Source organism: Callithrix jacchus, chromosome 4, assembly GCF_049354715.1.
Source record: "Callithrix jacchus isolate 240 chromosome 4, calJac240_pri, whole genome shotgun sequence".
NCBI lineage: Eukaryota > Metazoa > Chordata > Mammalia > Primates > Cebidae > Callithrix > Callithrix jacchus.
In genome coordinates, this window is record NC_133505.1 from 102,602,388 (window position 1) to 102,616,491 (window position 14,104).

General features: G+C 38.9%; 1 protein-coding gene across 2 annotated transcripts in view; it reads right to left on the minus strand.

Moving 5' to 3' along the window:
• Nucleotides 1-14,104, minus strand: part of LOC144582182 (uncharacterized) — an 81,087-nt gene that overhangs the window by 28,473 nt on the left and 38,510 nt on the right. The gene's annotated exons all lie outside the window — the stretch shown is intronic.

Here is a 14,104-nt window from a genome sequence, read left to right on the forward strand (position 1 = left end):
ACACAGGTTCCATGAGGATGTTTTCATCTGTTCTTTTCATTGGTTTGTTAAGTATGAAGTTCTCAGTAAGATACATAAAGGTAGAAAGATGATAGATGATAGATCACCAGACAGACAGACACAAAGAGGGTGGCTGGATGGATAGATGAGAGAGAGAGAGAGAGAGAGAGAGAGAGAGAGAGAGAGAGAGAGATAATAGATAATGAAATGGATGGATGGATGAAAAGAGAGAGAGAAAATGGATAGATGGATGGACAGATAGATAAATAAAGCTTTTCCTTAGAATTCTGAAAAACATCTTCTACTCTCTCATTGTTCTAAACTTTCTTTGAGATGTCTGGTGCTATTCTGATTCCTAGTCCTTTACATGTGTTTCTTTTTCTAACAGAAGGTATTTATATCTGTGTTCTGTAATTTTCTTTATGTCTGTTTTCTGAAGTTTCACTATAAAGTACCTTAGTGTGGGTCATTTTCAGTTTTGGCACTGGCAACTTGGTAAGGCCTCTAGATGATACACTTCAATTCTAAAATATTTTATTGTATTTTTATCATTTTCTTCCTTCTATTTTCATTATTTTTTCTTTCTTTTTGGAGCATAGCCTGCTCCAAAAGAAAAACTTCTATATTTATCTTCTAAGTATCTTCTTTTTTCTAATATTTTCCACCTCTGCTTTGTTTGTTTTCTGTTTGTTAACAGAGACAGAGTCTCACTCTGTCACCCAGGCTGGAGTGCAGTAGTGTGATCTCAGCTCACTGCAATCTTTACCGCCTATATTCAAGTGATTCTTGTGCCTCAGCATCCCGAGTAGCTGGGACTACAGACACATGGCACCACACCCCACTAATTTTTTTTTTTAGTACAGATGGGGTTTCACCATGTAGGCCAGGCCTGTCTCAAACTCCTGATCTCAGGTTATCATCCACATCAGCCCCCCAAAGTGCTGGGATTACAGGTGTGAGCCACTGCAACTGGCTTCCACCTCTTTTTTGTTTTGTTTTGTTTTGTTTTGTTTTGTTTTGTTTTAGTATACTTTAAGTTCTGGGGTACATGTGCAGATGTTGCATGATTATTACATAGGTGTACACATGCCATGGTGGTTTACTGCTTCCTTCCCTCCATCACCTAACATTAGGTATTTCCCCTGTTATCCCTACCCAATCTCCCCACCCTCTGCTCTCCCTCCCCTAGGACTCCACCCTCCAACAGATCCCAGTGTGTAATATTCTCCTCCCTGTGTCTGTGTGTTCTCATTGTTCAACACCTGCCTATGAGTAAGAACATGTGGTGTTTGGTTTTCTGTTCTTGTGTCAGTTTGCTGAGAATGATGGTTTCCAGATTCATTCATATCCCTGAAAAGGATGTAAACTCATCCTTTTTTATGGCTGCACAGTATTCCATGGTGTATATGTGCCACATTTTCTTTATTCACTAGTCTATCAATGATGGGCATCTGGGTTGGTTCCAAGTCTGTAAACAGTGCCACAATGAACATACGTGTGAATGTCTTTATAACAGAACAATTTATAATCCCTTGGTTATATACCCAGGAATGGAATTGCTTGGTCAAATGCTATTTCTATTTATAGATCCTTGAGGAATCACCACACTGTCTTCCACAATGATTGAACTAATTTACACTTCTACCAACAGTGTAAAAGTGTTCCCGTTTCTCCACATCCTCTCCAGCATCTGTCTCCAGATTTTTTAATGTTCGTTATTCTAACTGGCATAAGATGGCATCTCAGTGTGGTTTCGATTTTCAGTTCTCTAACGACCACTGATGATGAGCATTTTTTCATATGTTTCCTGACCACATAAATGTCTTCTTTTGAAAAGTGTTCATATCCTTCACCCACTTTTCGATGGGATTGTTTTTTTCTTATTAATTTGTATTAGTTCTTTGTAGATACTGGATATTAGCTCTGTGTCAGATGGGTAGATTGCAAAATTTTCTTCCCATTCTGTTGGTTGACAGTTCACTCTAATGATTGTTTCTTTTGCTGTGCAGAAGCTCTTAAGTTTAATTAGATCCCATTTGTCTATTTTGGCTTTTGTTGCCATTGCCTTTGGTGTTTTAGTCATGAAGTCCTTGCCTATGCCTATGTCCTAAATGGTATTGCCTAGGTTTTCTTCTAGAGTTTTCATGGTGTTAGGTCTTACATTTAAATCTTTAATCCATCTTGAGTTAATTTTTGTAGAAGGTGTAAGAAAGGGGTAATCCATCTTGAGTTAATTTTTGTAGAAGGTGTAAGGAAGGGGTAATCCATCTTGAGTTAATTTTTGTATAAGGTGTAAGGAAGGTTTCCAGTTTCAGGTTTCTGCACATGGCTAGCCAGTTTTCCCAACACCATTTATTAAACAGGGACTCCTTTCCCCATTGCTTGTTTTTGTCAGATTTGTCAAAGATCAGATGGTTGTAGATGTGTGGCGTTACATCCAAGGACTCTGTTCTGTTCCATTGGTCTATATCTCTGTTTTGGTATCAGTACCATGCTGCTTTGATTAATGTAGCCTTGTAGTATAGTTCGAAATCAGGCAGTGTGATGCCTCCAGCTTTGTTCTTTTTTGCTTAGGATCGTCATGGCTCCACGAGCTCTTTTTTGGTTCCATATGAAATTTAATGTTGTTTGTTCCAGTTCTGTGAAGAAGGTCAATGGTAGCTTGATGGGGATAGCATTGAATCTATAAATTACTTTGGGCAGTATGCCATTTTCACAATATTGATTTGTCCTAACCATGAGCATGGAATGTTTTTCCATTGTTTGTATCCTCTCATTTCCTTGAGCAGTGGTTGGTAGTTCTCCTTGAAAAGGTTTCTCATGTCCCTTGTTAGTTGTATTCCTAGATATTTTATTCTCTTTGTAGCAGTTGTTAATGGGAGTTCACTCATGATTTGTCTTTCTGTTTGCCTGTTCTTGGTGTATAGGAAAGCTTGTGATTTTTGCACATCGATTTTGTATCCTGAGACTCTGCTGAGGTTGCTTATCGGCTTAAGGAGATTTTGGGCTGAGATGATGGGGTCTTCAACATATACAATCATGTAGTCTGCAAATAGAGACAATTTGACTTCCTCTTTTCCTAACTGAATACCCTTTATTTCTTTTTCTTGCCTAATTGCTCTGGCTAGAACTTCCAATATTATGTTAAATAGGAATGGTGAGAGAGGACACCCTGGTCTAGTGCCAGATTTCAAAGGGAATGCTTCCAGTTTTTGCCCATTCAGTATGATATTGGCTGTGGGTTTGTGATAAATAGCTTTTATTATTTTGAGATACGTTCCACTGATACCTAGTTTATTGAGGGTTTTTAGCATAAAGGCTGTTGAATTTTGTCGCAGGCCTTCTCTGCATCTATTGAGATAATCATGTGGTTTTGTCTTTGGTTTTGTTTATGCAATGGATTACATTTATAGATTTGCATATGTTGAACAGCCTTGCATCCCAGGGATAAAGCCTACTTGATCATGATGGATAAGCTTTTTGATGTACTGTTGCATTTGGTTTGCCAGTATTTTATTGAAGATTTTTGCATTGATGTTCATCATGGATATTGGCCTGAAATTTTCGTTTTTAGTTGTGTCTCTGCCAGGTTTTGGTATCAGGATTTTGGTCTCTTAAAATGAATTAGGGAGGATTCCCTCTTTTTGTACTGTTTGAAATAGTTTCAGAAGGAATGGTACCATCTCCTATTTGAATGTCTGATAGAATTCGGCTGTGAACCCATCTGGACCTGGACTTTTTTTGGTAGGTAGGCTATTACTTGCTGCCTCAACTTCAGCCCTTGTTATTGGTCTATTCAGGATTTCAACTTCTTCCTGGTTTAGTCCTTGGAGGGTGTAAGTGTCCAGGAACTTATCGATTTCTTCTAGATTTACTGGTTTATGTGCATAGAGTTGTTTATAGTAATCTCTGGTGGTAGTTTGTATTTCTGTAGAATCAGTGGTAATATCCCCTTTATTGTTTTTTGTTGCACCTATTCGATTCTTCTCTCTTTTCCTTTTTTATTAGTCTAGATAGCAGTCTATTTTTTTTATATTTTTAAACAACCAGCTCCTGGATTTATTGATTTTCTTTGAAGTTTTTTTGTGTCTCTATCTCCTTCAGTTCTGCTCTGATCTTAGTTATTACTTGTCTTCTGCTAGCTTTTGAATTTGTTTGATCTTGCTCCTCTAGTTCTTTTAACTGTGACAATAGGGTGTCCATTTTATATCTTTTGTCACTTCTCATGTGGGCATTAAATTTATAGCATCATGTGATGCTATAAATTTCCCTCCAGACACTGCTTTAAATGTGTCCCAGAGATTCTGGTACATTATGTCTTTGTTCTCATTGATTTCTAAGAACATCTTTATTTCTGCCTTTATTTCATTATTTAGCCAGTAGTCATTCAGTAGCAGGTTGTTCAGTCTCCATGTAGTTTCCATGTAGTTGTGTGGTTTGAGTGAGTTTCTTAATCCTGAGTTCTAATTTGATTAAACTGTGGTCTGAGAGATTTGTTATGATTTTCGTTCTTTTGCATTTACTGAAGAATGATTTACTTCCAATTATGTGTAATTTTAGAGTAAATCTGACATACTGCTGAGAAGAATGTATATTCTGTGGAATTGGGGCGGAGAGCTCTGTAGATGTCTATTAGGTCTGCTTGGTCCAGATCTGAGTTCAAGTCCTGGATATCCTTGTTAATTTTCTGTCTCGTTGATTTGTCTAATATTGACAGTGGAGTGTTAAAGTCTCCCACTATTATTGTGTGGGAGTCTAAGTCTCTTTTTAGGTCATTAAGAGCTTGCTTTATGTATCTGAGTCCTCCTATATTGGGAGCATATATATTTAGGATAGTTAGCTCTTCTACCTTTTACCATTGATCATTTACAATTATGTAATGCCCTTCTTTTTCACTTTTGATCTTTGTTGGTTAAAGTCTTTTTTATCAGAGACTAGGATTGCAACACCTGTTTTTGTTTTGTCTTGTTTTGTTTTTTTGCTCTCCATTTGCTTGGTAAATCTTCCTTTATCCCTTTATTTTGAGTCTATGTGTGTCTTTGCATGTGAGATGGGTCTCCTGAATACAGCACACTGATGGGTCTTGACTTTCTATCCAATTTGCCAGTTTGTGTCTTTTGATTGGGGCATTTAGCCCATTTACATTTAAGGTTACTATTGTGTGTGAATTTGATCCTGCTACTTTGATGCTAGCTGGTTGTTTTGCCCATTAGTTGATGCAGATTCTTCATTGTGTTGATGGTCTTTACCATTTGGTACGTTTTTGGAATGGCTTGTACTGGTTGTTACTTTCCATGTTTACTGGTTCTCTTGTAAGGCAGGCCTGGTGGTGGTGAAATCTCTCAGCAATTGCTTGTCCATAAAGGATTTTATTTTTCCTTCACTTATAAAGTTTAGCTTGGCTGGATATGAAATTCTAGGTTGGAAGTTCTTTTTTTTTAAGTTTGTTCAATATTGGCCCCCACTCTCTTCTGGCTTGTAGGGTTTCTGCCAAGAGAACTGCTGTGAGACTGATGGGCTTCCCTTTGTGGGTAACCTGACCTTTCTCTCTGGCTGCCCTTAGCATTTTTTCCATCATTTCAAACATGATGAATCTGACAATTATGTGCCTTGGGGTTGCTGTTCTTGAGGAATATCTCTGTGGTGTTCTCTGTATTTCCTGGATTTGAATCTTGGCCTGCCTTGCTAGGTTGGGGAAGTTCTCCTGGATAATATCCCGAAGAGTGTTTTTCCACTTGGATTTATTCTCCCAATCACACTCAAGTACACCAATCAAACACAGATTAGGTCTTTTCACATAATATCATATTTCTTGGAGGCTTTGTTCATTTTTTTCACTTTTTTCTCTAATCTTTTCTTCTCATTTTATTTTAATGAGTTGATCCTCAATCTCTAATATCCTTTCTTCTGCTTGATCGATTGGTCTACTGAACCTTGTGTATGCTTTGTGAAGTTCTCATGCTGTTTTTCATCTCCATCAAGTCATTTATGTTCTTCACTAAGCTGGTATTCTAGTTAGCATTTCGTCTAGTCTTTTTTCAAGGTTTATAGTTTCTTTGCATTGGTTTAGAACATGTTTTTTTTTTTTAACTCAGAGAAGTTTGTCATTACCTACCTTCTGAAGTCTGCTTCTGTCAGTTCGTCAGACTCATTCTGCATCCAGAATTTTGTTCCCTTGCTGGTGAGGAGTTGTGATCCCTTAGAGGAGGAGAAGCATTTTGGTTTTTTATTTCATCCTTTTTGCACTAGTTTCTTCCCATCTTAACGGATTTATCTACTTTTGGTCTTTGAAGTTGGTGACTTTCTGATGGGTCTCTGAGTGGATGTCCTTTTTGTTGATGTTGAAGCTATTTCTTTCTGTTTTTAGTTTTCCTTCTAACAATCAGGCCCCTCCTGCAGGATTGCTGGAGGTCCACTCCAGATTTTGCTTGCCTGGAAACCACCTGTGGGGGCTGCAGAACAGGAAGGATTGCTGCCTGTTCCTTCCTCTGGTAGTGTCATCCCAGAAGGGTACCTGCTTTATTTGTAAGTCCCTGATGGGCTACTGCCTTTTTTCAGAGATGCCCTGCCCAGCAAGGAGGGAGTCCAGTCACAGTCTGCCAGCAGAGGCATTGCTGAGCTGCCATGAGCTCCACCCAGCTGCTGTGTAAACTTTCTTGCAATTTTGTTTACACAGGTAAGGTTAGAACTGCCTTGGTAATGGCAGATGCCCTTACCCGCACTGAGCTAGACCATCCCAAGTTGAGCTTAAACTACTGTGCTGGCTGCCAGTGGGTTTCAGTTTGCTGGTCTTTGTGGCGGTGGGACCCACCAAGCCAGATCACTTGGCTCCCAGTCCTTTTTGTCAGGGGAATGGGCAGCTCTGTCTCACACGCATTCCAGGCACCAGCTAAAATGGCCACCCAGATTTGTACTGGAAACCTGTGGCACTTGTTAGCCTAGTGGGAACCTCCTGGTCTGTGGGCTATAAAGACCATGGAAGAAGTGCAGTATCTGAACTGGAGTGCTGGAGTGGCTGGAAAAGTCCCTGATGGCCTCTGTTGGGTAGGAGGGGGCATCCTCTAGCCCACTGCACTTCCCAAGCAAGGCAGCACCCCACCCTGCCTCAGTTTGCCCTCCTTGGACTATACCCACTGTCCAACCAGTCCCACTGAGATGAACTGGTACCTCGGTTGGAAATACGATCATTCACCTTCTGTGTTGCTCTTGCCGGGAACTGCACTCCAGAGCTGTTCCTATTTGGCCATGTTGGTGGTAGTCCCCACCTCTTCTTTTATTGTATTTTGAGAAATTTTCTTGACTTTATGTTCCAAACCTTCTTTTCTGTTTTATTCTGGCCACCTGATTTTAACTTACCTGTATGTTGATTTTTAAAGTTGTTTTCTGGGACATTTTAATAGTTACGATATGTTCTCACAAACCTTAAAATATTAATGGGAGCTGTGAAATTTTTATTTGGGAGCAGTTAATTCTGATTTATAAATTTTTGTTCTAGGCACTTTCTCTGCATGTTTATTTTGCTTGTTTGTTTTTAATTTATGAGGCTTTACATTTATGCCAAGAGATCTTTGGTTTAAGTACATATTAAAAATGAAAGCTTAAAACGCTAACAGGCAGCTTTCTAATACGGATGAGGTATGTCAACTCATATGTTTCACTTTGGATTGAGTGGGTGGGAGCCACACTTTTACTGGTAATTTTGAAACATCAATATGTGAAAAACTTTTCCTGGGAGCCATTCTATTTTATAGAAGAGTTCTCCAGGCTCCTGACTGGAATATGTGTAATTAAAAGTGAATGGGAATAAAGGGAATAGAGATTAATCATCCTTGAGTACAGCTCTATAATCAATATTCCTGAATTTTCCCTTAATCTCAAATATTCACTATTCAATTCCTATAGAGAAATAACCTACAATCTCTTGTATGAAAGCTACACATCTAGTTATTGGTTCAATGTACATAGGGATAGAAATAAAAGTTGAGGTTCATGTAAGCCATTCCTTTGTTTGTATCATTTATGGTTCTAGACTTTACTTTGTATATCCTGAAATATATACCATCCTGACCCTTTGTGCATTTGAGGGGACAAACAAAAGGCTTCCTCTTCTGTATACGCTTCTACTGTTTATCCTATCCAGAACTGATACTTAACTGACATTCACCAGTTTAGCCATGGCAGCTCATGAAATAGAAATACTATTGTCCTTCTTAGTTATTAGCTAGCACTCCAGAATCCCTGCACACCCCCTGCCACCATGTCCTCGCCTTGGGAAGCCCCTTTTTCACATGAAACCACACAAACACTTCACAGGAAGCAGATGGTACACGAAAAATGGAATCATTGAAGGATTTAATGAAGAGATCATTTACAGCAGCATGAAGAGGGTTAAGGGAAACCAACCAACAAGGGATGGGGCAAGATACAAGAATCATCATGATTAGAAAGCTACTACCTCCTCTAAGCTTGAAGAGGCAAGAAAGGAAACCATTGGTGTAACCAAGAAGAGTTACAGCTATAGAAAAGGATTACCCTACAGAAACTGTGGTCCTAGGTAGAGGATAGCAGGCACACAAAACCATGGCCCAGCATGGAAAGAACAGTAGAATAATGATCCTGACACCCATGATACCTCCTTTAGCTGAACCATCCGGAAGTCAAAAATCAAGGGAGTCCTCTCAGCCCTAAAAGTTTAGTGGAAAGTACATCTAGAGAAGCCAAGGGGTGACAGAGACTATGCATACAACTGGCTCAGCAGAGAGTTCCCAGGAAACTCTTCTGCATGATAGCAGGCAGTTATTTCTGATTGCTTGGACCCTGCATCACACTTACTTCAAAATATTTTAGATAACATTTCTGCTTCTATTAACTTCTTACATTCACAAACTGTAACAAGCTTTCATTTACTAACATCCCCTCTCTCATTCTCTTTTTCTCGTGGATTTACACTTACTGTGCATGGGAGTCAGAGGGAAGGGGAAATGATTTATTTCATTCTAATGGAGTCTCAGGAGGGAGGAGCAAGAATTGCCTATGAACAGTTTGGCATCTTATCTAATCAAAACACTACTGTTTTCCTTGATCCAACTGCTGGATCCATTTGTAGATCTGTATAAATGGTGTGCCATCTCACAGCTCCAAGGCATTTTTCATCTACCTAGAATTACCCTTATTTACCTGGATAATTCCAAATCTTTCTATATATCAGTTCAAAAATCACCTCCCCTAGGGAGCCCTGCCTGGCCCTTCTCCAGTCTATCCTAAGTGCTCTCCTGCATGCTTTTATAGCACTATGTGCTTACCACTATTGCAATGGTTTTCCCATTTTGCTGCAATTGTCTTTGTCTACTCTTCAATGACACTATTAGCAGGAATATCAGATGTATGTTCAGTGGTTCTCAATCTTATCAGACCAAGTCCTCCTATTTATATTTAGTCCTTTTACTTTCCTAAAATGAAATCCATAGTTAATATATCCTCCATAAAGATAGCTCAAAATATCAAGAGGCCTGATGGCTTTTCCAGCAAGAGTGTAGCACAGATTCTTGACATTCACCTTTTTGGACCAGAGGTCAGAGTTGCATCCCTGAGGCCAACCGCAGTACCCAGGGAAGATCAAGCGTATTGTGACCTGGCTTCAGGAGGAGGACACACCAACACCCTGTGCATGCTCAGCATGCAGAGCCTTGAACAGAAGACTTTTCTTTGCTGGCAACCAAATCTGTATCCTGCAGAGGTGTTTGGAGAGCAGTTACTATGGTACTATGTTATATATATGATTTACCCAGAGATGCTAAGTAATTGTCTCCAAGGGAGTAAAAATCTGGAATGCCAGTGGATCTCAGAATCTTTTTGGGCAGTCTGGGATTCCCCACCAGGAGATGCAGATTTGGAACCAGCTTATGGCAGACATCAGTGGAGACATTTGAGACAGAATGCAAAGAGATGAATTCTGATTGTTCAGGTTAAGGAGAAGACCAATTGTCAAAGTTATTGACAATGAAAACCAACCACGATGACAAAAGAATCATCAGTGTGCTTAGAACTCAAAAAAAAATCTCCCTTTGATAGCTCTGATGTCATGTCAGTTGCCAGTTTAATGGTGGAAAGTAAACTTTACCAAAGGTCAGGAAACGTGGGGCCCTGGGTGCCTTTTAGCATCACCTGATTCCATACATCACAGACCTGAAGCCAAGTGCCTGTACATATTTTGGAAGATGTTCGTATATACCTAAATCTCACTGAGGCACTGAAAATTAGACATTTCTCCAAGTTCAGAACATTCAAAAAGTTAAGATAATTCGTGATGTCAAAGCTGAAGCTTTTCAGATTGAAGGCTATAGCATTCATCTAACTATTAAAATTAGAAATGGCTATATGAAATGCCTTTGCATATTTTCGGAGTTTGATCAGTCTTTTGGAGATGGTCTGACTGCTGTGGTGAAAGTTTTTTGTTTGTGCTTCAAGTGAAAAAAGAACAAGATCAAAACCCCATTAGTATCCTATCAGTTACTATGCATCATTAAGAACAGTTTCTACTGGGGATAATTCTTTTAGCAAAAAAGGCCCACCTTTTTAGAAAAACAACACCATTAATGTGAATAAGAATGTGTAAAAATTCTAACAGTATGAAAAAACTAAGAAGACTGAAAGTTTATATACCCTTTAAAAATGCATGCATTTCAAACCTACATCTGTATAAAGAAGGTGAGTGAATGTCAAGTGTTACATAAACAATATCACTATAACAGTATTTAAATATTAACCACAATATACAATGTAGCTATAGCCTTTTGAAATATGCTTTGTATATTTCTATAAATATTATAAATCAGCATTCTGTTCTCAAATAAATCAACAAAATGCCCTCAGCATAGCATAAGAGTAATAAGAAAATTATGTATAATAAATGAGACTAAAACACTGAGGATAACAAATCTTAAATTAGTAGATGTTCACAACTATATGAAGAAGCACAATGAATACAGTAGCTGCTAATGCAGTTATAGGTATGTGACCTCAAAGAATCAAATACTGTATCACAAATAGCCTTTCCAGAAGGAAGAATAACCTTGGTTAGTCCTGAACAAAGCAAAGGGTAATTTTATTGTGATTTACATAGTGTATTTGCATTCTTGAAAAAAATCAGCATATTTTAGTTAAATGGATTTAGATTCTGGACTCAAATAATTACAAAAACAAATCTTTCATCTATTGTCTCTAGACCTATTTTAACCTTTTAGAAATTAGAAAATTCATCTTAGAGTCAATGGCTTCTTACAGTCTATTTCAACCAGGTTGCAGCCAAAATGAGGAAACTTGATCAGTTGTTCATATTCTCATCACTTCAGTTGGGTTATCTGCTTTGCAAGTATTACATGTATTGAATTTAATTGCTATATATAATGTTATTTAAAGAGATTATGTTATGAATCAGCATCCAAACAAATAAATATTCACAAGCATGGAAGCAAGACAGTGGACATCATTTTGAAATTACAAAGTATTTGTCATTGGAAGAATAACTATTATTGAGTATTTTTCCCAGAAAAACCTCAAACTGCTTTATAGAGCACATTTTTTATTAAAAAAGAAGACACCATAAATAAATGTCATCTTACATTTTCTTAATGAAATATGTGCAAAGATAAACTATCATATGCTATTCAGTGCAACAGAAGGCAGAATTTGTAGATCCATCCGCATAATGAAAAGGAGGAAAATTTGTAGACCACTCAGAGTAGTTTAAAGAAATTTCAGAAGAAAAAGAGTTGTTGAGACTGATGTGTGTACTGTTCAGAACTATACTGAAGGAGCTGTGTCATAGTATTATTCTCAGAATTCTTTCTGCTCAGTTACATATAAAATTATAGTACATCTTAAAATCAATGCTATCTTATATTGAATGAAATACAGTACTTAAATGTCTTGCAAAATATTTCAAAATCCTGTAGCGCCTGGAATAATTCTTCATTGTGAAGGACTATCCTACAAATTGTAAGATATCTAGAATTCTTGGCTCCTGGCCACAAAATATCATGATTGACAACAAAAAGAGAAATCAAATAAATTGCAAAACACAACTTGGTATGGGACTGGAAGTTGGGTACTGCTTCTGTTAGAAATTACTATCCTAGAGCCTATCCCAGGAACGAGTACATACTAGGTATTCATAAATGCTTTTTGTAGGATGATTAATCAATTACCAAACTTTAAAATTTCCCAACAGGTTGAATATTGCTTGCTCAGTCATTGACCATTGTTTTAGAATGGATCATTTAATTATTCATATTGTGGGCTTTAGTTCTCTAGTGTAAAATTTTTGCTCTCCATTTAATAGTGCATTGTTTTAGCAACTGAGATCATGGTATGATTCGTTTTATAATTCATTCACACACACATTCAATAAATAATACTTATTAACAGTTTACCATGAACCAGACATTGTACTAAGTACTGTGAAAACTATGTAAAATAACATACATATAGAATGTATCCTTGCTTAGCTTACAATGTCAAAAGCAGGAAATTTATAAAGCAATAACCATAAAATGAGATAACTACTCTGAAAGAGAGGAGGGAGGTAGAAATAAAATTCATTTGAGTTTTAGTCATACTAATTCATTTTGCCAGTGATAGACACATTCGTATTTGGGATGCAGATAGCACTGTCACTTCAGTGTCTCTGGAGGCTACTATAAAAATCCCATTTCTGTGAGTCTTCAGCTTAGTAGAGAAAATGATTAGCAGAACAACTGTGGGTATGGCATTTTCACTTTATATTGATAATAATGAGGAATACTTTAAATGACAAATATTGAAATGAGAATCTCTATTCAAGCTGTATCCCACATTTATTTTCTCAACAGCTCTGCAATTTCAGTCTCAAAATGGGCCCAGTAGAAGTGCTCAGCAGTGTGCTTTAAAGAGTTGTCCAGCAAAACATGTCCTAAACATTCTTCAAATTGAACACAGAGAAAAGGTGACCAACCAGATGCAGTCACAAAAATGCCACTCCTACTGAGAGAAACAAAATTATCAAGTAAACCACCATAATTCGGGAAGATCTTCAGAGAGAAAATGCTACGAGTGGATGGAGAAGTGATGCAGGAACCAAGGCAGAAGAGGGATGAAGCTAGCTGGGAATCCTGTGTAGGATACCCCAAAGCCAGGGCCAGTTCCAGCTCCAATTGGCTTCTGAGAAAGGGGTGAGTGAGGGAACTAAGGGACAGCTCACTCTTGCTGCAGACCTCTGGAATCCTAGCTACAGGTGACTCTGTATCCCCCAAGGACATGTCAGCTAGCAGGGGCATTTCCCTAGAGAGTGGGCAGAGACAGGCCTTTGGACGGCATGGAGCCTGGGAGCTTTTGTACACTTGGATCTCCAGCAGAGAGCAACCACAGAAGCCCATCCCCCAGGGCTCACCATTCCTGTCCAGGAGGTGCATTCCCAAGCTGATCTCTAAGCCAGGAGAGAGGGTGTCCAGCTTCACCACAGGACTGAGGGCATCTGCTCTGCAACCTCTTCTGTCTGCTGTTCCCTCACAGGGTCTATGCCTAGCTTCCTTGCAGGAGTGGGTGCACACCCTTAGTGAGTTGCTGCACCTGAGTACTTTCCTGGGGACAGTGGAGCACACTGGATCTCTCATCACTTCTAGAACCCAGACCCAAGCAACATCCCAGTTCTGCCAGGTCTGTAGCAGGCAACTGGAGTACAAAGCCAAGATCTGTGGCTGGAACTCAAGTGGAGGAGGAGCCCCCATCCTCACAACACTGAGAAAGGTGAGACACATGCATTCCTGGGACAATGAGGAAACAGAGTGTGCCTCCCTTCTCAAGGCCATTTCAGAGAGCATGTTCATATCTCCCTACCACAGCCTCTGCCCAAGGGGGCCCTGCCACCTGGAGGCCCTAACAAAAAATAAGTGGATGCAGCACCAGCCATCAGAGGGGTTCCCCCACGGCCCAGGAGTAGACGTGGTGAGGGGATTGTTTCCCTTGCCACCACAGAGAAAGTCTACGAATACAAGGTAGTTCAAAAGAGCCACATGACTGGGTATTAGCTTAGCTACTGGCCATTATTCTTAAGTGCCATCTATTGGAT